Source organism: Cryptomeria japonica, chromosome 7 (assembly GCF_030272615.1).
Source record: "Cryptomeria japonica chromosome 7, Sugi_1.0, whole genome shotgun sequence".
Classification (NCBI taxonomy): Eukaryota; Viridiplantae; Streptophyta; class Pinopsida; order Cupressales; family Cupressaceae; genus Cryptomeria; species Cryptomeria japonica.
In genome coordinates this window covers 172,563,271-172,590,928 of record NC_081411.1, presented here as the reverse complement: position 1 = coordinate 172,590,928, position 27,658 = coordinate 172,563,271, and the positions used below count along the sequence as shown (strand labels likewise).

General features: G+C 36.5%; 1 non-coding gene across 1 annotated transcript; it reads left to right on the top strand.

Moving 5' to 3' along the window:
* The first annotated feature begins 8,325 nt into the window (after nucleotides 1-8,325).
* Nucleotides 8,326-9,327, top strand: LOC131062381 (uncharacterized). The gene is made up of 2 exons (XR_009358473.1): nucleotides 8,326-8,358; nucleotides 8,832-9,327. It is a non-coding gene; the product is annotated as an uncharacterized LOC131062381 (transcript).
* The last annotated feature ends 18,331 nt before the right edge of the window (nucleotides 9,328-27,658 follow it).

Genomic DNA, 27,658 nt, shown 5'->3' with positions numbered 1-27,658 from the left:
GAAGTAGGTGTCTCGAGCCACACAAAAAATTGCCTTAAGTTCATCTTCTTTTGCGTCTTGACCGATCTCTGAACCGAGATTACTATACGTAGTAATCTATACCTGCTCTGTGTCCTTTCATCTTCTCGGTTGGAGACCCTCTGGCATGCTTGAGGCAATGAAATCCTGCTGACAGAAGATCATTTGATTTCATGGAGCCGCTTAATTGATCCTTTGTCAGATTGCCATTCAATGCCATCTCTCTCTTGGTGCCATCGCTGCGATCCGATCTAATCTGGCTACAAATCTTAACTTGCAATGCGTCGGCACAACAATTCTCTATCGATAGTTTCTTCCCCTTCGATAGATGGAATTTGACCAATCAAGATACGCTGGGTTCTCAAAATATTCCCCCCTGTCTTTTGTCAAACTTCGTCAACCCTCCATGTGGACACTTTGACCATCGGACTGTGCTATGCAAATCGCATAACACGTGTGTTATGCGCCCCTTGTGGTTCCATCGTTTGGTCTCCAGCGTCGCGGGATAATGGGTTCCACCTTTCTCTTTGTCTTTACTTATCCCGCGCTGCCTCTGAGACATCGCTTTGACCTTACGGGATAAGCCCTTCCTCATGTTTTGCTTTGTTTCCTTATCCCACGACCCTCAGAAACACTCTTTTTACCTCCGCGCGATAAGCCCTTTCTCTATTACCTTTATGTTTCCTTATCCCGCGGCCCTTGGAAACATCCTCTCTACCCCCACGGGATAAGCCTCTGCTACATTTTGCTCTGTTGGCCTTACCTTTTCTTATCCCGCGACCTATTCTTCAACCATGCTTGACCTCGCCGGATAAGCCTCCTTCATGCTTTGCTTTGTTGTTTTCTTATCCTGCGTTGCTTGTTTCTTTGCTCCTTTGCCGCCTAACTATGCATTCCCTCCATGCGGGATAAGCATTTTGCCCATTGTTTTAATCTTTTCTTATCCCGTGGCCCTTTCCTTACCCCCTCGGGGACACGCGGGATAAGGAAATCTTTCTTTGTCTCTTCGCTCTCTTATCCTGCGACCTTTTGCTGACTGATGGGGAGCCTCGCGGGGTAAGGATTTCTGTAGTAACCTTTGTTCATTCTTGTCCCGCGTTGCACCTTTATCTTTGCTTCTTGCCTCTTCATGCATTGGATCTTGGGTCACCATTGCTATGCGGGATAAGCCCCTTTACTTTCTTATCCTGTGACCAATTACTTGTGCTTCAAGAATCGCGCGGGATAAGCTTTTCTACTTGGTACCTCCTCTTTTATCTTATCCCGCGCTGCATTTTTGGTATCCTGAAGATGCCGCGGGAGAAGCCTTTTCTTTGTTGTTGCTTTGATATTTTCTTATCCCGCATTGCTCATATTCCTTTTGTCTTTTCGCTGCTTGATCATGTCTCTATACCCTGATCTGCACCTATGCAGGATAAGCCATTTGCCCTTTACCTTAGTTCCTTCTTATCCCGCAACCCTTTTCTTATCCTTGTGGGGATGCGTGGGATAAGAAAACATTTTACTTTTCCCATGTTAACTTGTCCCGCGTGACCCTTGCTTGTTGCTTTCTGCTCCGCGGGATAAGGAAAACCTTTCCTTTGCTTTGTTGCCTTGTGGGCCTTATCCCGCACGCCTTGGCGATGCTTCTCTTTGTAACGCGGGGCAACATTTCTTCTGTAAATAGGCTTTAGTCTTATCCCGTGCTGTTAGGAAATTGCATGATGATGCTCGCGGGATGACACCTCTCTCTGCATGATGCTTTCAGCTTATCCCGCGCGAGCAGGACCCACTGTGAATATACTCGCGGGAACACCCACTCACACATCCATATGATTTGCTTATCCCGGACAACTAGGATATTGGGGCCGGCGCTTAAGTGAAGAATTCAAGCATGTGGGACTCATAATGGATAAAGTGATCATGCGATGGGGCCTTCCTAGGGGAAATTATGACTAAAGCTTTAGTCATCGGCCGAAAAGTATAACCTTTGAGCGACATAAATTATAGGTAACTGGCCTGATAGAAAGACGTAACACATAGGGCTGGTAAGCCTACGATAGATATGTAGAACACTTACCTAACTAAAAGAGATGCAACCACAAAAACACTCAACACAAGTTTTTTGCGTGGAAACCCAATGTGGGCAAACCACGGTGAGAAATGCCACTAGGATCTACTCTCCTAATCTGGCCTCACAGGTGAAAAGTTTACAATTCTTTGGGCACCTACCCAAACTGTATTAGAGCATCAACTCTAGAACAAAAATCTCACTGTCACTTGTCACTATACAATATTATTTCATCAATCTGAAAGATCAATCAATCTGAAGATATGAGATCATTGAAAATCTGAAACTGACTTAGTATCCAAATATCTTCTGGTGTCTGCAAAAACAGTGTTCTATAAAGGATGTTGAAAGTCTCTGAACTTTTCAAGTTTATATTCTGAAAATGATTAACACAAAAGAAAACTCTGTAACACTGCAAAATAAACTCAGAATACAAAGAATATTTGAAAATTGATGATCCAGTGGCCCTGTCTTCACAGATTCAGAATGAACATTAATTGCAACAGGTCAATCTGATACAGCCATGATTAACAATTCTCGGTACTCTTGAATCAACAAATAATAAAACAGTTTGAATTGAAAACTTGAAACAGTCTCACCACCAAAAGTAAATCTGAAAGTCTATAACTTCTTCAAGCTATATCATTCTTCGCTGAGAATGGTCATCTCATATCAATCTCCTGAATAAGTAATATTCCCTTCAGCACATTATATTCATAGCATTCTTTTCAGAAATATGTATGTTACCTTTTTCATTATTCATCCAACACACCCTTCATTTGTCCAACTTGACTTTATAAAGAATTAGCTTTCAGTTGTATGGTTAGAAATTGGTTTGTAACTGTTTTGGTTAACAAACTAACCTTCAAACCAATTTAGAAACCATCAATGTTGACCAACCACCAAACCAATTTTAGAAACCATCAAACCAACTAGAACTTGTTTCTTTTTAATTTGTTTTGTTAATAAAATAAAGTAACCAATGACAGTTACCACCAGTTCTAACTGATCCACCAGAAGTTATATCAATATAACTTGATAAAATCAAACAATAATCTGCTCTGTGAAAGATTATACTATTGAAGTTTGAACCGACTTCAACCACAAAAAAAATAGAAATAAAAAGACAGGAGTCCAATCTGACATAGATAGATTGACGTGAGCATCCAACATATTCAGAATTCAATGCAGCACATATGCAGAATATAATCAGATTTAAGGTAATTGCCATCATGCCTTGATATACTTTTAACTGTTATTATCATCAAATGTGGCTAAAAAGAATCTGTGTATGCTTCTGTGACAGAGATGGATATTATCATACCAGAGAACCTGTGGGTGACATCAATGGCAAAACAACTAACAAGAGAACCCTCCTCGATCATGACTGAAGGCAAGGAAACCTGCAGACGAAGGTCAACTGCGAAACATAACATGGCCCGGGAGAACGAAGGGGAAACTTAGCAAAATAAAAATCCTCCAAAAACCCTAAACCCTAAGATTTCCAAAGGAGACTTCACAAACGCATCAAATCTGATCGGAGGAAGCTGCAAACGGACACATGGCATGTCTTTAAGGTGTACAACAATCCCCCAAAGGGATTTTGCATGACAATTCTACGGTGCAAAAATATGAGCTCACCAACTGAGCTACAAAGGCCTGCCCTGAAGGGCAACTCTGAATGCAACAAACAAAATTTTGAGCCTGGGTCTTCAAAATTAGACAAAATTTTTGAAGTCCCAACACGGGAATAGTCTTTGATGTAAGTCGCCTTGCAACGTTCTTGTCAAGTGCATGGTGAAAGCATCGTTCATCCTCCTGTAATGTGCTCTGCCAGGACAGTGTAATTGGATTTAGGATTCACATGCTCTTAGCACTCCATCTCCCATTCTAACTAGACCTCTATACATTAATCTTGCGTACTCATGAGCTCTGGCTAGTGAATATAGGAGATATGAACTCATGATGTCTTAGTGAGCTGGAACCTCTTCAATTGTATGTCAGTGTTATTGGTTATGATCCTTGCCCAGTTGATCCTCTCTCTTCCAGTGGACACTGTTTGCATGAAATAGAACATCTAGGTCTCAAATTGATATGCTTGAGGACTTCTTGTAACTTGGTTGAGTAGAGTTATCAAATCATCACACTCTTCCTTGAAATCAATTCTGTGTAGCCAGCTAGGTACTTTTGATAAGCCAGGTTTGGTCTTCAATACCCAATACTTGTTGATTATGCCCAGGCACTTGTCGGGATCATCTCCATAGACTGCTTGCGCTCCTTTTCTCTTGTAGATCATGCCTTTTTGGTCTTGGACGTGGAAGGCTTCGCTGATAATTGTCTTGGATAGGTAGGCAAGTACTCTACAATCAGGTGCCACTACTGTTCTAGTGCTGGCAACGTAATGTTTGGCACATTTAACTATCAATTCATTGCATTGGATGGCTAGAAGAAAGCCTGTTGCATTCACCATCCTGCTCTTGATCATCTTCTTTGAGAATCTGGATGGCTTGCTTGTGTATAAGGGACCCTAAAACTTCTTCATGTCAATTTAATAGAGATTTGTTGTCTCCTACGTTGCTCCAAAATGATTTGATCTTGGTTTCGAGCATCACTCCTCTGGAGTCCTCCTTGATAAGAGTTTGCCTTGAGACCGCTCTTGCCTTCGGGACTGCCATGTTCTACTTGAAAGAGGCATCTAAGTTAGGGTTGTGATATAAATTCAATGTCTGTAATATCTAAGAAGCATCTAGGTTAGTAATTCCTTCTTAAAACCTTGTACAATCATTGAAATCTTGCTAAATTACTAAAACCCTAGGTGTGGATATAAACCCTAGACTTGTTAAAATCTGAAAATAATCATCTAATCGAATGAAATGTGCCTTTAAGCATGCTAGATGATAAAAAATGTGACAAAAGAAGTATCTTATAACTGAAACCTCTTAAAATTAATGAACCTGAAGCTGTACCAGCATTATACGAAGGTCTGATTTCAATAAAAATGTTTTAAGTATAACCGGATTCAAACCTGCAAACAAGCTCTAAACTGACTGGTAACTTCCAATTTGTCTCTAATTTGGCCAAAACTGCCCCTATATTGATGCGCTTTTTGATGTCAAATGCTGATGTTTGTCTGATTATTGATGTAGAATCGCTGTTCTGCTGTTGAATTCGCTGAATTTGCAATGGTGAATCTGGTGACTGCTGAAGTTGAATTCGCCTTGCTTGCAATAACAAAGATGCTGTCCTTGGGTGACAATTTGCTTGGCAAATGGAAGATTCACTGATTTTGAAGGAATTCACCTTGCTTGGATGAATCGCTGCACATGAAGCATGAAATTGTGGATTGATCAAATGGAATGATCAATCCAATCCTTTGTAGAGATGTAAGGAAGCGTCCTTTCATAGCATTAGGCTGACTTGAACTTTTATTGAATGTTTTGCAATTTGAAATTTTCAAGACAAAAGCCAACTTATAGCCTCTTCTAATTTTGAATTAAAACGTTCATTTCCTTCCTAGGCAGGGCCTTCTAAGCATATGCGCTTCAAACGTACCTCATCGTTGATTTGGATAAGCCTAAAAAGTTCGGACTTTTACATGTACATTGACTGGGATAGATCGGACTTCTGCTAGGCCACTGACTGAGATGCTAAGGCAGATCGGACTTTTGGTAAGGCATAACTAAGAGCATAGAAAGTTCGGACTTTTGGTACCCCACTGACTGGAAGAGTTTGGACTTTTTGGGGGTCACTGAATGAGAAAGTTCCGTCTTCCAGGGGGTCATCGATTGAGTCTCCAAACTTGTTGATCTTCCTTAATCTTTTTTTCATGATTAATGCCTTAGATTGATCCTCCTTTCATCATTTGTTTGATCATTAACTTGAACATTTTTTTCTATCCTTGGTCTGGGGATTTCACTTGGCACTGATTGTGCTCATATGAGGTTGTGGATTAGACAGGGCATTGAATGAGGAAGATCAGGCTTTTGGTAGGGCACTGACTGTGCTCAAAAGTAGTTAGCCTCACTTACTCAATCACTTCCAACTTTGTCAAATATCAAACATTGATCCTTGACATGCTCATCTTTCTTAACAAAGGCATCTTCATCCTAGATTTTACTTTAGAGAGGTCACTGTCTGAGCAAGGGAGAGATCGGACTTTGAAGGAGGCACTGACTGGAAAAGTTTGGACTTTTGAGGGGTCACTGACTGACAGCTAAGGCTGGGTGGGGGTTTTGGGGGGGTCACTGACTGTGACTCAACCTTGTCAAATTTTGAGCAAAAGAACTCACCTTGCCAACTCAAGGGTCCTTAGTCATTATTAAAGACTTCTCATGCAGTCTAAGCCTTTATCTTGTATCAGTCATCTCAATCTCATGATGATCTTCATTGTCTCTATCTTAGATGATGATGATCAAATGAAATGATCATTGTATGTTGTTCATAGCCAAGGTGCTGAGGAGAAAATACACTCAACTTCATCTCATCTTAAGGATCGGACAACTGCCAAACCTATCTAAAACCTAAAACTAAAGCAAAAAGAGGGGGTCACCATTTGTGATGGGGCGATGTGTGAAATGGTCACAACAGATCCCCCTTTTATCAAGGCCCATTGAAAAACCAATAGAAGAATACAGATCCAAATCCAGAAATACAGACAAAGATAGCTAAGACCTTAAAATCTATTAAAACGTAGCTGATCTTTTCCTCTCATAAGTAAACTTAAAGTCAATATTAATAAAGATTACTGCTCATTTATAACTTTAAACATAATTTGACATTATCGCTTTAAGTTTAAACCAAGTTAAATACTTATGGACTTCAAACCAAGTTTAATGGTTTTAGGCTTGGTGTTATCACTCACATGATCGGCATTCATTCCCTATCAATGATTGGCAATCACTCGTAGCTCATTTTAAGTGTTGAGCCCAGTTAATAAGTTTGTATTGTCCAGGTATATGCCCCATTTTAGTATTTTATTGCAATATAGACAGTATGCATCAGATTGTTTTGCACCTACAGGCTACTGAAAATGGGAAAATGGAAATCAAAATCAATAAGGAAAACAGAAAACAAACAGGGAAATTGGGAAATGCATCAGAGCATATATCTGCTTGCAATTAGATTTATGCAAAACAATCGTCTTTTTTAATGTTTTAGGGTTTAGATTTTTTATTTTTAAAAGTGTTAGACTTGGATATTGCACAGTTGATTAGTCGCTGAATCCATATGTATGTGACACTGCTTCAAGTTTTCTCTCATTTTGGTTAGGGGTTAGCATGGTACCCAAACTGTATTTAGCCATAGTAGCCTTATCCACAATGGGTATGCTGGTACACATGCCAGGGGAGGTGGAGGTGGCATATCCGATAACCTTGATATTTATTTATAATAAATAAACAGATGTATTGGTCATTAATCAACTTGATGATAATTCGTTTCTGATTTGTCTGCATGGAGATTCCACCAGCTATAATAAATAAACAGACCTATTGGTCATGTAATCAACTTGCTGCTCATTTGTTTTCAATGTGTCTGCTTGGAGATTCAACCAGCTATAATAAATAACAGACCTATTGGTCATATAATCAACTCACTGCTCATTCATTTCCAATGTCTCTGCTTGGAGAACCTGACAGCAGCTATAAGTTGGTAAACAGGATTTTCATTGTTGTAGTTATTGTGGGGATTGATTATAGGCAACTTGTATTAATTTTGAAAGTGGGTTGACTTGCTTTGACAACAATATGTAGAAGGATTGTATCAAATGGTAGCATATGCTTATGATAATGTTCCAAGCGCGACAAATAGGACTTCAGGTTACCCCTCTCAGGGTGCTTAGGATGTGAGAAACAAGCATTGACATGATATATCAGATACTTGCATTGTGATTAACCTTACCTGTTGGAAAAATGTTTAAGATTTTAATTTTTTTTTAATAGAGTTGTTAAATATTAAATGAACCAACCTTCAATTGCCCTCAACTCTTTGCAGTATAGCTCAAGAGATTTTAATAGAAAATGAAATTTAAAATTTGAAATCAAGCTACATGGACATTACACTGAGTTAACAGCCCAAAGCAACGGTAAGAATAAAAAATAGTACTTCAACAGATTCTAAGTTGAGAATGAATTTAAAATGTGCTTCATCTAATTGTACTACATGTTGTGCATCTGGAGAAATTTACTATTGACATATTACTTTATTGCAGGTGAGATCCCCTTCAGAGAATGAAGAACTGGAGCTACTATTTGCTGGACTTTCTCTGTAAACAAGGATGCATATGAAATTAGGTTAGTTTTTGCTCCCCCATGATTTGTTGGATTCAGTTTTCTTCTTGTAGAATATTATGGTGTTTTTATTTTATATATCAATAGGGATATTGGCGAAAACAAATCACTTAGCATGGGTGTATTTTAGCTTGTAAGTTTCAAATTTCAATGCTATAAGAACTTGAGTCTCAGTAAGATAAAATTGTTAGAATTGCTAAACTGAAGTTTATTACTGTTTTCGTATACAGTTAATAGGATCCACATGTTTTCTCGACCTTTTTGGAAATGTCTTGCCTTGGGGGCAAATCATCTAATGATGAATTTTTTTGGTGTTCTTTACAAATACAAACATCAAAGTTTAGAGTGAAAAAATGATTAATTTTGTGGATAGAGGCTTTTTGTGATAGATCATAGAGGTGTTTAGGTGAGTTGTAGGGACTTAACTTTTAGCAGTGAATGCAAAGATAATGTTGGATCTTTTTCGTATGGAGCAGGTATAGCAGAAATACTGTACAGAAATTGCACCATTGTGACAGATCTGGTATTGGGGAACCTGCACCACCAATTTCCAGAAAGGTGTGGATAAGAGCTTGGAACTAAAGTGCAAGATAGAGATGGCGACAGTCCATCAGATCAAAATGTAAATATGGACCAAGGGACTTTTAATGAGGGACATAGGGACATAGATAGAATGACCATATTGGGTTTTTACATGGTATTTATATGCAATATTAGAAAACATTTAGTTTTGTGTCCGAGTTCTGTTTTAATGGTGATTAACTCTTGTGCTTGAGGATGCAACAGACATTTAGCTTTATACGATAGTCTCTAGAATTAAAGTAATATGTGGGCGTCTATGACAATATTTTAGGTACAACAGTTAAAAATCCAATAGTAATACAAATGTCTACATGGTAGAGTATTTACTATTTGTGGAATATCTGACTGTATATGTTAATTAATGGATATGATTCGTCTGTCATGCAATTATATCGCTCCTAGACTCTGGCTTCTAAAACAATATTAATACATTGCTTGCTTGAGAATAGTTGGTTTCATGTCCATATTTGGTGTTCATGCCTTCCGAACTCTTTAGGAGCTGTCTTGGATGTTTGGCGTATGGTAAATTGCTGAGAGTTGTAAGCTACTAGGTTGCAGTTCGAGTCTAATTCTTGTTTCGATATTATTAATCAATAATTGAATCTTCTTTCTTATTAAAATTTAAATGTTATCAATATGTTCTTTGAATTTAATAAATATCGTATTATTAGTCCCTGCGTTTTTAAGGCAGAGACGAAGGTTTTCGATACACCTTTTTGCAATTAATAGACAGTTCGAAAACTGTGTCAGGAAATAGGAACTATGGATATGCTATAGTTTACAGCTGTTTATTTTTTACATTTATTTTTCTTTTATTTTTTTTTGTTGATTTTTCCTTTTTTTGTGATTGGCAGGTGATATTTTTGCCAGGGTTTTTAAAATATTTTTAAGTAAATTTATTGTTTGACCAATCAAACATTAAATTAAATTCACATAATAGATTAGAAGTTCTTTAGTGATTTAAGAAATAAAAAAAAATACTTTGCATTAGATCTATAATAAAAAAAAAACACGAAGAAACACACACTTTCAATAAAAAAAACTCAATGAACAGACAACTGTCGGATCTATTGCCACGTCAATGATCCACTGCTATTCTTTTCCATCGAACGGTTGAGAAGTTGCTAGGGCTTTTCATCATAAACACGTTGTGTAAGAGAGGGAGCTGAGTTCGCTGGCTGTTATATTTGAGGTTCTCCGTAAGCTGATGTTAAATTTAATGTCAACTCCCGTTTTCCGCACTCTGGTCTGAGTAATGGCGGTGATGCTGCAGGAGACCTGAAATATGGTTCAATCAAGGCAATAAGGTGTTCGCAGAGGAAAAGACACAACTTTTGAAGGCAGCGAACTTTTTTATATCTGTGTTTTTTATGTCATAAATAATGTATTGAGCGTTGATTAGCTGCTCTGCTTTTCAGCTCGCAGAATCTTAAAAGTTAAGATTGCTGCTCTTAATCAATTTTTTGCAAGAAGTTATTGTGTTTTAAATTTTGTGTAAGCAAAGTTGCTCTGCTGTGTGTTCATTGTTTATTTTGTTTTGTTCGTAACTCTCATCTTTTTAGCGAGGGTTTGGTAACCTGTCTGCGACCTGTACAGTATGCAGGACTGGCATGTACTTTCTTCTCCATTGCACTTATACCCGTAATCTATTTCTTGTGTATTTGAGAAATTTAGATTAGACTTGGCCTTGAAAGCCTGCTGTGGAGAAACAGCCAGGAGAATCACAAATAGAACAGGCACTTATTGTAAGCATACTGAAGCCGTTTTTCTTGATCTACATTAAATTCTTCTCAGATAATTTTAGTGATAGATAGTTGTCCGTGCCATATGTTCATTAATTTATTTTTCACTGTCAAATTTTATATCCTTCACTTTAAGCTCGCAGAACAGAGATTCAGATTTGCCTAACTTGACTACTACCCATTGTATTAACCCATTGTACCAGTAGAATACTCATACTATCTATACATATGTCAATGAGACCTTGTTTTTTAATTGTTCTTTCACATTTCCAAATTGTGAGAAATGTTGAAGTTATTGAATTCCTATTTCTATATTATGAGGAATGCCTAATTAATCGATCCAAAGCCCATCAAAATTCTGACTTGATTAATAATTGGACAACAGTTATATGGTACTAAGATGGATGTATAGAATCTTTCTTGGTTTTCGGAGCTATTTTTCTTGGAGGCAGATTCCACAACAAGTTCTAACCCTGCCCCTCCCCTGCACATTGTGCACATTGTCATCCCATCTACATAGGGGTATGATTCTATTTGCTGCTGTAAATTAACATATTCTTAGTAATAATTAAACAGTAACTGGTTCCTACAAGTGGCCCAGGTTGATTTAGGCCATAGATTTGCAGATACTACAATTTTTTTTTTATTACTTTATGTTAAATAGTAAGAATTGGGTTTTTTTTCCGGGCTTCTTGTTGCATATTGTAGCAGCTAACAAGGCAAATGACAAGGCAACTGGTTCTTCACTTCTTTGGGGGTTGATTCCTGGAGTTGGATTGCGCTTGATTTTTGTTTGAAACTGGCATTAGCTGATGAAACAAATTACTGTGCTAAACTATTGAAGACAAATAGATCCAGATTTGAATTCTTTCAAAAGCATGAACAATGATTTATCTTCACCATTTGATCTCTAAGCTGCAAAAAGTTAGTGAAAATACAACCTACTTATTCATCACATACCCTGACAAAATGAGGGTTCAAGCTTTGTGATGGATTGTACGAGTATCTTGAAATAGGATCCCAATAACCTTGGTACCTTATGTGTTCTGCTATTTGCATTTTTAATAAAATCCTTCTCTCATGAAATACTGACCTAAAAATTCTTATGTTTTTAAACTTTAAGACTACAAGCAATCTTACAGTATTGCAATGTTATGAACATTTGAAAGTCTAGAAAAGAAAAATGTAAGAAATGCAGTTGAGGCAACGAGCTTCACCCTAAAGAATAGAATTAGAATGTCACCATTGAGTCTACATGATGCCATAGGCTGCAATCTACCGTTCTTGTTCTAATACACAGCTTTCATCAATGAACATGATTCTTGGGAAATCGTAAGTCCTAATAGATTCTGAGTGAAAACGTGAACAAGTGATGACCTTGTTTAACAGTTTAATGATGGCTGGGTGCAGTGGAGGTCAAAGACTTCGTTCTAAAGAAATAAAACTTAAAATTAACTAGGAGCACTGTGAAGGTGGAGGCAAAGGTGCAATAGCTCAAAAGTTCTGAAATTGATGTCTACCAAAGTTTTAATATGAGCAAAGTGTCAGACAAACACCATGCATAACCTAACTCAAATAGACAAACCTATTCTAAAACCAAAAAAACAACACTCGTGAGTATCATTACTGGTTCAAAGCATATCCAGTGCATTAGAGATCCAAGCAATAATTTGATGAGCAAAACGGGGCAGGGCCCAAGCGTAGAAGGCTGTACACACCCTGCCGCTCAAAATCACGTCTATCAATTTTTTAGTGAGCATCGGACAATGGTACTTGTATCCTGTAAGGAGGGTCTCATAGATCTCGAAGCCTATCTATAGGTAACATCCAGTTGAACCATATGAATTTTATAACAAGTTCATCAAATGGAAAATCAATATTAGTATGCACCAATCTACCATGTTATGCTAAGTGTGTAGAATTCTTGTAGCTGCAGTCCAGCTGAAAATACTTCTTGCTTAGTTGAACTAACAATCACTCCCTAACCAAACCCTCGAGTAGGATGCTGTCAAGTCTTTGATGAGCTATTGAAAAATTAGGTCTAGGAACAGAGCGTCATGACATATGAATGATAGGAAATGTCTTACCAAGGCAACAAAAAGAATAAAGCTCCTTTGCAAGACTTTTGATTCTATTGAGATCTATATTGTTAATTATTATTATTTTTTTTAATTTAACAAATCATTCAGCCTCCACCAGTTCCTGCAACTACATAATTCTATGAAAAGCTCCATGATCACACCACCATCTTTGATCTCGCAAAACTTCCAATATATGTAGCAAGTCACACACATTACACAAGATTGGTGGCAGAGTGACAAATGGACACAATGACCAAAAGGAAAGCCACAGTTTTCTCTTCAACAAACCTAGCAAGGACAGGGTATTAAGTAAATATCCAAGAATGGAGTTTTTAAGGGGAACATATAACAGTTTTTTTTTGTGGATTATTTTTGTAATAACCTTAAAAGAGTCCAAACTGAGCAAAAAGCATGTGTGAAATACAATATTTGTTGATTTATGTAAGCCATTCTAGTCGCGCTCTCGTCTGCTTTGTTGTATGTTTTTGTTTGGTATATACTATTGTGTTCTGCCAAATTTGCTCCCTTAGCTGTTTCCCTTAAGCACGCAAGCCCAAGGACTCACTCAGTAAATGTTTATTTGAATACTATAAATTTTTTCCTTGGTTTGGACATCATACAATTGAAATTTGCTCCCTTAGCTGTTTCCCTTAAGCACGCAAGGACTCCCTCAGTAAATGCTTATTTGAATACTATAAATGTTTTCCTTGGTTTGAACATCATGCAATTGAAAAAGTTCCTGACATTATGAAACTCTGTAGATTACAAAGATTTGCTTCTGTGTTTATTTGTGACTTCAATTTCTGATTTCACACAGGTCTGAAACCATTTTCTCATCAAATTTCATGTTAGCTAATTAGGGCTTTAAGCGGCTATTAGATGCAAATTGCAATAGTAGTATATTAAAAAATGCATGAAAATTTTGTTGAAATATATGCAAATGCCTTCTACTCGTTATCCATTGGGAAGTTGGCTTTAGTCTTTCCAAAAAATGACAATCAGATGCCATCTAGATTATATTACAATTGGCTCCAATTTTGCAATAACCTGTTGTGACGTTTTCACATATCGCCCCATTGCAAATGGGGACTCCTTTGTTTTCGCGTTTTAGGTTAGGGTTTTGGCGTCTTTGGGTTATGTCTCTAGTCTCCCGGCTCTGCAAATGAGTCAAGTTTTTCGAAATTTGGAGTTGTCACCAAAATTAGTGAGGAGAAAGAATGGTCGAAAGAGTGTTTTGATGCTAGGAATGTGCTCAGACAGGTCAAAGGAGAAATTGCAATTTCTCGGGGTCAAAGGAGGAATCTGCTCTTTTACTTTTTGCTTTTTTATTTTTGGCACTTTGGGACTAATCAGGGAAGCGACTTTTTTACTTGTTTTTTTAGCTTTTAGCTTTTTGCTTTTTTTCAGCTTTTTTGAAAGTTGTCCTAGGATTAGGTCATTTAGGTCAAGACAATGAGGTTCCTGTTTTCGACATGAAAAGTTTGTGTCTCCAAGATGGAAAAGCAAGAAAATTTTCTAGACAAGAAGTTGATCTGGAAGTTCCAGAATGAACATGCTAGGAATCCATCGTGAAAAGTGAAGAAAATTTACTAAGTGTTCAAGAAAGAAGGAGAGGATTTCCAATGGCAAAGTGAGGAGAAATTCCTTTAGCCAACACCAAGTTCGCCCAAGATGAAGTAAATCTTCCTCAACAAGAAGCAAACTCAGCCCAAGCTGAATGAAATGTTCCCAAATGCTAGTGAAGTTCGACCTCTTGCTCATGGATTTTCCCTAGGATAGTGTGAGCTCCGCTCAAGGAAAACATGGAAAGTTTCTTGGCAGCACATGAAGTCCATCCAACACTTAGCATAAGTTCCTTGAAACATGTTCAAGTCCACCCAAGAAGAGAAAATGTAGGGAAGATTCCTTGCCAACATGCCAACCTACATGGACAAGATAAAAAATAAAATCAGCTAAGTATGAAATTACGCCAAGGAAGAAGAAGAAGAACAAAACATTCTTTGGAATGTTCTAGAAGGATAAATTTGCCATCTTTAGGAGAGAAAAACAAGGAAGAAGATATCTGAAAGGGACTAGGTTCATTGAATCTTAAAAAAAACAAAAGATGCTAAAGAAGTTCGAACTTCTAAGCCTTATATTAATTCAACTTGGCATATCATTTCATTTACACTTGTTCTAAGCTCAAAATTGAAGAGGTCTCTCTCAAATTTCAAGAAGCTTAAGTACAATTCTCAGTCCAAAGTTCGAGTTGTGGACTTTTTCATCAATTTTTTGTTTCCAAGGCCAATTTTCACAAATTTTACCAAGTGTTGAGCAGATTATTTTCATTCATAGTCTGATTTCTTCATAGAGTTTCAAATTTATGACAAGCAGAAGGTGAAAAGTTGAAGCAACAAAGTTTTGAAATTAGGAATACAAATTGCATCAGACATAGAATTCAAATGTTGAAGGAAAGTTAACTTAATTTCCTTGTCTTTTTTAGGCAATAGATGACCACTCAAGGAAGACTTTCAAGGAAAGTTCAAATAAAGTTTGCTAGCAAGGGAGCACAACCAGAATCTAAAATTACTTCAAAGTGGAAGAAGGTTGGAGACACCAACCTTGGTCACATTGACTTTAAGGATTTGAAGAAAAAAAATGTACGAACAAGACATGTGCCTACCTACAACAATCGCTCGGAGAATGACGAGGAAAGGGAAAGATTGAATAGGGAAGTAGAAAAGAAAGAAGAAAGCTGAGAAGTTATCTTCAACACTTGATCAATCCTATTGCTCAAGGAAATGCAACCCTCTGCTCTTGGCTCTTCCATAGGAAACAATTGGAGATACTGAAGAAGTGAAGGTGACAGCTAGAGAAACTATGGAATGGATGACAAACACCAACAAAGAAGTTGCCACATTTGTGAAGAATTGATATTAGCATATAGGCAAACTTCTTCATTACTATCTAGAGTTCAAGACATGGCAGAAATGTCGGAGGATCTTCAAAATATTCAAGATCAAGTAATCCCATGCTTGAAGGTGTTGAAAGGAATTCCCAAGCAAGAATTAATAGATGGGCAAGTAATTGTAGCTGGAGAAATCTATGACTTCAACACATGGTATTGGGCATTGATAGCAAGAAATGAAGTTTTAGAAAAGGTAAAGGTTGATGGTGTAAAAATTGAAGCGCTGATTAAAGAGATTCAAAATAAGATTTTCCTTGTGGCCGTTGATGTGCTTGGAAAGGAAGCGATTTGAGAAAATGAAATGAATATGGAAAATTTGAAAGTCAAATCTCAAATGAATTTCTTCACTTTCATAGATACGATCCTTGGGCAAAATTTGACTAAGGCATCCACCTTTTTCATCGAGGATGCCTTTAAAAAACATGAACAAGATTGGGATAATGCTTTTGCCACCTATGCTGATGACTTGGATGTGATCAAATTCTAGATAAACATGCTGCCACATGTCACAATGGAAGAGGTTAATCCTCTTGTGTCCAGGTTCATCTAATATGCTACCATAGGAAGAGGATAAGGGACACATTCTTCTAGAAGAAAGCTCCACGTGACATGTGTCTTTCTTTATTTGCTCTTGTTGGTTAACTATTGTAAACCCTAGTTAGGGTATCTATGTTTCAGTCTCGACCATTGATCTCTGTTTGATTTGGGCCTTTTGTTCATTCTTGAAACTCTATATAAACCCCTCTTCTCTCATTTGTATGAGAGAGATTGGTGAAATTGCTGCTTAAGACTACTAAGATAATAAAGTTTATTTGTATTGCTTTGAATCTCTATGTTATCTCATAGTTGCATGGTTTCATATTTTCTTCAACATAGAATAGAATTTTTTTTATGGAAGTTATTAAATGAATGCAAGATTTGATAGTATTGGTTGGTGAAATCATTGCTTGTACTTTTAATGAACAAATGATTTTTGTTCATTGTGCAAAGTTAGCCTGAGCATATTTTGTGGATGTTTAACTTCTACCTTTTGATGGTACTCTTCATTTTATGAAAAATTTAAGAACAACCCTTTAAGATTGTACCCACTTTGTTTAGTTGTTTAAGTTGGCAAACCAAAGCATGGTCTAGTTTCACCCAATTATTACTGTCTCTTAAATTCCTAGGAATAGTGGAATTCCTGAATACTTTTCCTTTTTACCTTTTTTTTTAAAAATCCAAAATCGAGAAAATCTAAAAAATAAAGAGTTTTTATAGTTGAAAGTCTTCATTGTGAATGAAATTTGCAAGTCTCCCTTGGATTACCAGTAAACATCACCAAATGAGCTATATCCAACATTAAAGTCGCTAGTTTGCAGTGTAAACCTTGGAATCACCATATGATCTTCTTTGCAATCTTAGCATACACGGTGATTTTATTCAAGAGAGGATCTAGAGTGTCTTTTGGGCATCTTTATTCTATGTTTGGTGTGTCATAAAACACACACCAACATGACCAAACCATTGGCTGCCATTAGCGAAATCTCTGCTTTGTTTGAATTTTTAAATTTCTTGTGAAAAACTTTATCTAGATAATTCAGAGGTTGTTTTCTTTTATTGCTACTTGCAAATTTTGGCTTCACACTTCCCAATTTGTTCAGTTGACTACTATGCATTTGGATTTTTTTACGTATTTTTATTATAATTTGCATAAGAGTTCGCAATCCTAAACAATAGATCCTATTGGTTGAAAATTTTGTACACCTGTGAAGATGTGCAAAATTGTGGTTTCAGCCACAATGTGTGAGTATAAAACTCTCCTAATTTAGGGAAGGCTCCCCCTCTACTACTACTAACACTAATCTAATTTGGGTGGGATAACATCTTATTCTCTTTCTTCAGAATAGATGATAATTCTTTCTCTTATTTTAGAAAAGAAGTTACAACAACGGTGGTAAATACAAAAATGAAAATTTTTTGTATGATTTTTAGAACATAAAGGGAAGCAAAGTTTCCATGAAAGCACAAAGAAATCTGTCACTTCCCTGGGATGGGAAAATAGAAATGAAAGCACAAAGTCTTCAACATTTCTACTGTCCTATCAACCTTCTCAAAATGATAACAGTGTACAACACACATCAACTCAAAGTCTGTCTATATGGTGCACTTCACCTTACATGCACAAGTTTTAAAAATAAAAGCAACACAAAGTCTAAGTCTACTAGTTATCTCCTTACTTGAGCTTTCTACACTAGCTTCAAACGTGATATGCAACTCAAATTCTGCAAGACCAAGTCGGAAATCCAAACCTATAACTCTAAATACAATTAGCAGCTCAAAGTCTGCAAGATTGAGTTTAAATCCCTCTTGAACAATAGAACAAAAATCACAATCAATTCCAAAAAATGTCGTCACATAACAATTTGAATTGACACAAAGCCTCAACACAACTTGCCTTTTTATTGAAAGCAAATTGATTTACATTTAAGCTCAAAGTCTTAGAGTGCATATACAAACTAGCAGAATTTTGTTGCATTGCCAAAAGATCCTCATTACATAGAGCACCCTTGTCTATATATAGGAGAGGGGCTGAAAGCAAAATGTGGGAGAAGTCTAACCAATCTGAGACTTATTCCACAACTAACTAACTAACTATGACTTATTCAACATTGCGAGTCCTATTGCATTTTGACTTGCAATGTGATTACATGTAATTACAAGTTACAACTTTGCAAGTGATATGATCTTCTGCAATTACAATTTTTGACATTACATGTAATTTGTCAAAATGAAATTACAAATGCATAATTGAAACTAATCTAATTGTCTGAGACATGATTCTATTTACATCATCCTTTGTTTGATCTTCATGCTACTATAAGACACTCTGTAATTGAAGTACTCGGGTTTGGGAATGGCATCTTGAACCGGAAAAAGAACTTGCACCCTTGATAGTCTTTGTGTTCTTAGCCAACAAACTTCAACCTTATCACATGCTTGGGGTAGTACCATTCCTTTAAGAGGGAAATTCTTCTCTTTGTTGTGTTCTTTCTCCATGCTTGATTCACTTTGTCACTGGATGACTTCATGAGGATTATTGACCCTTGGGCTGCCCCATGAATTACTGTTGTATCTCTTCTTCTTTTGTTCACTGATGAAGAACCCATAACACCCTATTAAAGATGAAATTGTTATTAAATAATGCCCATGCCTTGATTTGTTGGTTTGATAGATTGTGCGTGCAAACCAAACTGACAAGGTAAGGGATAAATTGATGCAAAAATGGGCTCACAAGTGAATTTTGGGTTTTGAGGACTGCATTACATGTGTGGAAAAATAAGAGCATTGACTTGCAATTGTGGAGAACGAACATGTGCCTTCATATGTGTAATGGGAAAATAAAAGTTTGCACTTGTAATTGGATCCTAGAGACTCATTTTTGAGTTTTTTTGAGTACATTTTGGACCAATTTCGGGTCTTGGGAGGTGGAATGCGAATGCGTAGCATCGAGCTTGAAAAGGTGGAAATGGCCAATGCAATGTAGGAAAAAAACTTGACACTTGCACTTGTAATCGGGTCTTGAAGACCCGATTGCAAGTGTGCAAGCTTGAATATTTGAGATGTGCAAAATGGGGAAGAAATGCTAAAACTTACACATGCAATTGGGTCTTGGAGACCCAATTGCAAGTAAAAGAGCTTGCATATAAACTTGCAACAGGAACCTTAAGATCCGATTACACATAAAAGGGCCTTATATTGGTGATGATTGGCAAGGATAAGCTTGCAATTGGGTCTTGGAGACCCGATTGCAAGTAAGAGAAACTTTGCAAGGATGGAACAAACTTGCAACCGGGCCTTGAAATCTCGATTAAAAGTGAAGAGCAATGATAAAATCATGAAGTCATCATAATAACATGCTTGCAATCAGATCTTAAGACCTTGATTGCAAGTGAAATGCAACTTGCATTAGAAAGATAAACTTACACACTTGTAGTGTTGGACTTAAAAACCCATTTTGACTTTAACAAGAACACTCAACCAAAGGGACTTTAGTTGCAGTCGGGTCTTAAAGACCCGATTGCAAGTGGTATATTGCGACATGTAATGATGCTCTAGAGACCCAACTTTGCAAGTAACTTGCCAATTTAAAACAATAAACTAACTTGTAATCGGCTCTCAGAAGCCCGATTACAAGTAAGTGCATTTACTTGTAATGTCATCCAAAAGTTCCTATCACTTGTAGTGAGGTCAAAAAGTTCCTACTTGCAGTGACTTTATTTGCAATGACAACAAAAAGTTTCTACTTGCAGTGACTGACTGGAAACTTGAAATTCCTTAGAAAGCTAGGAAAATGAAGACCAAAAATAACCAAAACTTGGACAACAATGGCAAACACACCCCTTGATGATTTGACATTAACAAAAATGGGTTTTACACCTCGTAAAACGTGCCTTAGAGACAAAAAAGACACATTTTGAGCAAAACTTTGTAGGGTTGCCTCATTTTTGAAAGTTTAAAAAGAAGGATAATAGATCCATTTGATACTTTTTCTTTGATTATTTCATGCTTTGAGATGGCTTCGACTTAAGGTGTTCTCTAGTTATTTTTAACTCCAATCTGTTTTTTTGCTTATATGTTTCTAAGACAGTTTATTGTCTTGAATCTCTATTCTTTTTCCTTGTATACTTATACTCTATTTTGTATCCCCTTATCGGGAAAGGTAGAGAGGTATTTGGTTTTGGACCCAATTGCAATTGCATGCAAGTTTAGAAAAAAATATAATTTGTGCGTGTCCTGTTATCCTATTTCTTATTTCTTAGATGCTCTATTTTAATAGTTCGTAGGTCTTGTTGATGATTCCACTTTTCATGAATGTACTCTAGGAAAGTCACAATTGTTTTTTTAAATCCTCTTACCTTGTTCCTACACTTCTATTTTGAGCCCAATAAAAAACAAAATGATGAATCATGTCATGCCTCTACGCCCAAACCTGACATCCAATACATCAATTTCAGGCACTATATAGGGGTGATTTGAATGGTGTCTAATTTCTCTATCCTAGTCACTTGCCATTTGACTTATATGGAAGTTTCTATAGTATTTTCAACAAATCCATTGTCAAATTCATGTCTTGTAATCATGATATTGATTGAGCCTACATATGCTCCCACTTTTCACATGCATGTCTACCATAATAACTGCATTTATAGCATATGATAAATTTTGCCTTCCTTTTTGATGGATATCCTAAATTTTAATTGTCTCAAGTTGCATGAATGATGGCAATTCCTTATAGTCCTATTAAATTTGTATTTTGAAGTTTGAATCATTGTGTTGCAACATTCATATGATGTGTAGGACAATCTCCAACCTATTCTTTCAACTTTTACTAAGTAAATTAGCATAACTTGTTTTGGTTTTATTTCTATTTGTTATGTTTTCTTGATTATTGTTCTAGTTTTATTTTTGTTTAAAATTACTAAACAATACATGCATAAGAAAAGATTCACATTTCTAAGACTTAGGTAACACAGTGTGTAATGATAGTATAATAATGCAAAGGTTAAAGAGCTGTCTAACATGAGGCACTCTTTTAAAAATTGTCAATTGGTGTAAAATGCATTGCATGCGTAATATGTATAATGTATGTAGATTAAACATACTGAATGAGTACAATTGATATTTTTAATTCAATTACAGAACAAAACGTGGTCCACCCAACATAAATGAATTACCTAAAAACACAAAGACTTCATTTTAATGTCTCTAAGCTTATTTTGTTTCTTTCACAGTAGCTTAACACTTATCGCCACAGAGCCGCAATCATGTTTGTGGCTTCATTGGCCCTTGAAGCCAAGTTTGGTTACTATCTAAGAGTATGAATTTTAACCATGGTTATTTATTGGTAGGGACATTATAGTTTCTAGATGATATAATTCAGGGTTGATAGTCAAAACACAAATACAGTTCACCATTTATCAGTTGCTTAAACTGTTGGAATGTGAAGTCAATTAGGACTCTTCCTCTGTATGTGTCATACAAGTTGTCTTCAATTAGGACTCTGCTTTCGTATGTGTCATACATGTAGTTGTGTGAGTCGTGCTTACTATATTTAGTAAGTTGTCTCCAACTAGGACTCTGCAACTTGGTTGTGTTGACTTAGTAAATTATTAAGTGATTCATAGCAGAATCAAGTTGGACTCTGTGTCAACCTTGTAGACGATTGAGAGCCACATATAGGCTTAGTCAATAATATGAATATGGTGGTGGCATTAGAAGGGTTAGAGGTCCAGCAAATTTGAGAAATTTATTATAGCATTAAGTTTCTCAAATTTGTATATATATATAGTAGCTTTCCCTCCTTTGGAAAATAAGACTAGAATGGTTTTGAGATTGTATTGTAACTGTTTTTATTGCTGAATAACACAATGACTCTCTAGTTTTGGAGTGTGGGGTTTTTTACCTGAACGGGTTTTCCCCACGGTAAATTTGTGTTCTATTCTTCTGTCTTTTCTTTTGCTTTATGATTATGTGTTGTTGAATCTAAATATATGCATGCTATTGAAACTATGGTTCGATCTCGCAAGATCTTAAATTGCAATCACTTTCTTCTAAGGGTTAATGTGGGAAATAAATTGTGTCTAATTCCACTTTATGACATAGTAGTGAGCATTTGTGTTGGATACTAGATGCACATACTGATCTTAGATGGCTCTTCAAGGATGCTCGATTTTCCCAACATAAACTCCACTATGGCTAGAAAATTAAAACATAGGGATTATAATAAACTTGAAATGTATATTCATGCAACCTTGTGCACACTTAGATCCCCCAATGATCATATATTTAGTTTATTTATTTGCAAGAAGTATATAGAGTCCTCTAGTAGGTGAAACTAGTCCTCTCTCTTTCTAAATAGTACCTCAACCACATCATTTATATATCTCATGGGTAATGTAAAAAACAACATAAATATTTTTGCGTAGAAACATATCTATACTATTTATGTGCGTGGGCATAGATGTTTCATGTATATTATTAAAATCCAATTCAATACCTTTATATGCCTGTCATAGTTGTAGGAAGATGCCTCTAAAGGTTTTTGAATTTGGCTTAATACCTAAAGATTGCTATGCTCTCCTCAGTGAGGGGAAATAAAAATTATTGTCATCTGCTAGAATTTGATCATTCTTGTAAACACTTCTAGCAATAATTCCTGTTTCCTATAAGAATTTGAATTTTCTTGTCATCTACAGTCTCATGACGGGTAAGCTAGCCCATTTTTCATTCTTGATACAATTTATATTCAAATTGTTTTTGATTAAAAAAACAACGTTAACTAGGGCATTGACCCTTAACAAAAAGCAACATCAAGAGAGATGATGTTGGAAGAGAACCACAACCCAAAGGCAGAAAGGAACAAACACATGAACGTAACCAACCAGGGAACAAACCCCACTCAAGGGGGGGACGAGCCACCCAAAACCCCACAAGGGGGGTATGGGGTAGGGGAGAAGATTTCCCCTTGCGCCTACGAGCAACCACAGACCAGGCAATGCTAAGATCCGCTAGAAGGGCCTCCGCAGGGTCAACAACACTGGAGACAACAAAAGGCTAGAAGAGGGCCATAGGGGGCTACAGAACATCAACAACAATAGGTTGAGACAAAACAACAATAGCAAGAGAAGATCTAGCAGCAGGGGAGGGCTGCAGGATAGGAGAAGTGGAAGTGGGGGCCTCTAGAGACGAGGCCACAAAAACATCAGTAGGAGCAACAAGAGTCGTGGGGGGAACAACATCATCCCCATGGGGGGAGCCATTCTTCCACCAGGTAGAAACCCCTTTGTGTTGTGGAGAAGAGAAACCCAAAGCAAGATGACCAGTAGAGAAGCATCTTCTGCAGCGCAAGGGGAGGCCTTCAAAATTCAGCAGTTATGACCAAGTCCTATCCCCCACCATAAGAACCACATCAATTGGGGGAGGAGCAAAGATGTCGATATCAACAAGAATGCGGGCAAAGGTAGTGTGTTCCATTGAGGACATAGCATCATCGACCTTGAGGAAACGACCAATAGAGTTACTGATCGCCTCATAGCAAGAGTGCTCCCATAAATGAAGAGGGATGGATCTGAATTAAAAAACTCTGAATATTCAAATTGTTTAATAAGCATAGATCTGAATTGAATTTTTTTTTCACTCATTATATTTTAAGAAATAAAGGTTAAACCTCAAAAAATGACATATAAAAGGTGTTCAAAACTACATTTTGGAATGTTAAATCACTGTTGTCACTTATTTTATTATGTTTCTAACATATTTATGTGGTAAGTTACCATTGATGCTCTGCAAAAAGGATTAGAAAATCTGTTTGATGGCAACACACACAAGAGCACAAGAAACAAACGTTAGTGTTAGCAACAAAAGATTATCCTAAACAGGCATATCAAGAGAGATATTAAGCATGAAATAGAAAGCATATAAACATAGAATAAAATAGCTAATCAAGATGCTCATAGTTGCTCCTCCCTTGTTCCTCTCCTCTCCAAGTCCCAATGAGTGTAGCTCTCAGCAGCTTTTTGCACTATGGATGCTTATGGAGGATTGAGATTTAATATTAAGCTTCAAATATGAAATGAAAAGCAAAATACTATGCTATTGATGCTAAAATGATTGATTTTACCAAAAAGACAAGATTTTAATTATGCTATGCTAAATGCTCTCTAAAAATGTCTATAGCCTAAATGCATACAAGTTTTCAGGATCTGGATTATGAAGGAATGGGCTCTATTTATAGGAAAAATGGAGCAATGGATGGCCAGGATTGAAAGGTTTAATCAAGGGTCAAGCTTGAAAGTTGGGGATCCATGTGCACAATTTGCACCAATGAAATGGTGACAAGTGTCAACATAAGATTGGGTTGAGAGAAGAGGTTGGAGGCATTAAAGGCCTGAGAAGACCTCATGGTTATCTAGAAGGTAAGGGTCAAGCCTAAATTAGGATTACCCACTGGATTAAGAGTTAATCCAAGGATAAACCTTTGTGCAAATGATTAAGAGATAATCATGGTCAAAGCATTAAAGGCTTGATGAGACCTTTGGGTTGGGTAGAGGTTGAGTCAAAACAAATGTTTTAACCATGTGGGAGGGTTTGAGGTAACCATTAATGGTTATTGGAGACTTTGGGGATTAAGTGGTTGAAGGTTGAAAGCTTTCAAAGGTTATCCAAGACTTTGAGGGTTAATTTGTTGAACACACAAAGCATTAATTGCTTTTCAAAGACTTTGGAGTCTTTGAGAAGTGACTCCAATTTGCTTAGGAATGTGACAATATTTAGGGGATGGATTAGGCTAATTAGGAAGGGTTTAGAAGAATCTAGAAGAGGTTTAGGCATACAAGTGGATTTTGTAGGAAAATGCAAGTGGGAGAAATTTTGGTATTTTCAATTAAAATAAAATCATTTATTTCAATTAAATGGTGTAAGTTGAATTTGGATAAATATTTAAATAAATATTAATTTATTTAAATGAGAAAAATGAAGATAAAGCATTAAAATGCTTGAAGACTTTGAGGGAAACCATTAAAGGCTTGAAGACTTTAAGGAAAACCATTAAAGTCTTAAGAAGATTATAGAAGGAAGCCATCAAGTTTGAAGACTTTAAAGCCATCAAGTTTGAATACTTTAAGGGAAACTATTAAAGGTTTCAAGTGGGTGAGGATAAATAGGATTTTAAATAAATAATTTATTTAAAATAGTTGTGCAACTTGCTTTTGTAGGAAAATACAAGTGGGTGGAGGATAAAGGTGATTTAAATAAATTATTTATTTAAAATAATTGTGCAACTTGTATTTGTAGGAAAATGCAAGTGGGTGGAGGATAAAGGTGATTTTAAATAAATGATTTATTTATTTAAATGTGAGAGGTGGGATTTTGAGGGTTTTAAATAAATATTAATTTATTTAAATGTGAGAGAAGATTTAATTAAATAAATATGATTTATTTATTTAATTAATGGTCTGAATTTGGTTAAGTGAATTAAATCAAATAAATTGAATAATTTATTTAATTAATAGGAGAATAGGGTTAAGATGAATTAATTAAATATTAATTTAATTAATTATTAATTGATGGTTAAATAATCAAATAAATATTAAATATTCATTTAATTAAGTGGACATATTTATGTGACTACATTTGCCCCTCTTTGAGACGGTGCAGTTTATCGCATCGTTTCAAAGAAAGAAAAATAGGTGTGAAGAAATGCCCCATAAAATGTAAATTTAATGGGTGGTATGCCCCTTCGAGGGATGGGCCGAATTTTTTTTTGAAAAATCGGACGATCTCTCGAAAAAGAATGAAAAGCGGAGGGGAGGTAGAATAGAAGAAATTAGAACTAATGATGAAAGAATGGGAGAAAATGGAGTGAATATGAAGAAACAACAAGCCAACGAGTACCCTGAGGTCATGCAAGAGATACATAGCAGATGTAGTGTGGGGTTTGGATTGATGCTATACAATTGATCAAAATTGGTTAGACAATCTGGTGCAATCGGTTTAATTGCCCCAGTCAAGTCAAAGCATGACAGTTGATGTCAGTTGGTCGCTTGGACATGATAAAGTCTGAGTAAGTGAATCAAAGTGACCTGTTGGTGACTTAGACAATTGATGTAATTGCCCGATGAAGTCAAGGTATATGAAGCAAAACACTCGTTAAGACGTAGACAATTGATGTAATTGTCCGTTGGATTGTGTTTGATTGGTTGATCAATTGATAGTGTGTGCGTGTGATGGATGGCTGTGGGGAATCATGGCAACCCCGTTGAGACTAGGTCATTGTGATAAATGCCTGATGTAGTCTAGGATTACCATAATCGATTACCTGTTGAGACCCGAAGATACGTGATCAGAGTATCTGTTGATAGTCTAGGTGTGTGGGAGTCGATGTACCTATGCAGATAGAGTAACTTTCTTGACTTAATTTTGTGGATGAGTGAGGATGGGAAGCGATGAAGGGATTAGGATGATGTTGATGATCAAGATAGGGAGGGTGAGGGGGGATTTGATGTTAGATAGAAGATATGGAGGACTAGGATCGAGTCCTATGGAAGAAGATGAGTAAAATAGAGTATGCATTATTATGACTATGTATGCATGATATGCAGCTATTATGACTGTATGGATGGGTGGAATGCAATGAAATGCAATATATACAGATGAGATGGAATGACGATCCATGGTGCTTTATTTTTCATCATTGAGCTTTAAAATGTTGTAAGAAAATACAAGCAACTTGACATAAAGATTCAAGATGACCAGAGTATTTCTTACATGGATTTTTATATAGCAAGTTAATACAAGCAACTTGATATAATGGATCAAGTTGACCTGAGTATTGCTTGCGGAACAGATAAGGATTATCTCCTTTCATGCATGACTTGGAACGTCCTCCTTGATCTTAGGCTGATCATATCCTGAGACAAGTGCATACCATAATAAGAGATAAAACCTTTATCCAGTTTGGATGAGGTAGGAGGAACCAAAGAAAGAGAATTGTACCTGCAAACAAATAATATATACATAAAGAATAAAGAATATGGATCCTTGGTAATGGTTCATGCTCATATGGTCGAGGTATACGCTGTAGTCAGCAAGCCGTAATGATCTATGACTGCATTTTGCATAAGATCATGTATCTTGGTGAACTTCCCACGTAGACACCATTAGTACATGCCCCAGAACTTCATCGGAAATAATGCACAAACAAAACAAAACAATGCTGAAAAGATCCCGATACAGATAAACAAACGATTGTACTCACAAATCAACCAAGTATTTGACAGCCTAACAGAATTTTCTTGTCAAAGAAAACGTCATCTTGTCTTTGTTTTGTTAAGGAAGGATGCATCCTTGTTTTAAAGACAGTTTTGGATTGTTGATGTGGATTGTGTGGTTGATTGGTAAATGGTCATTGTGTG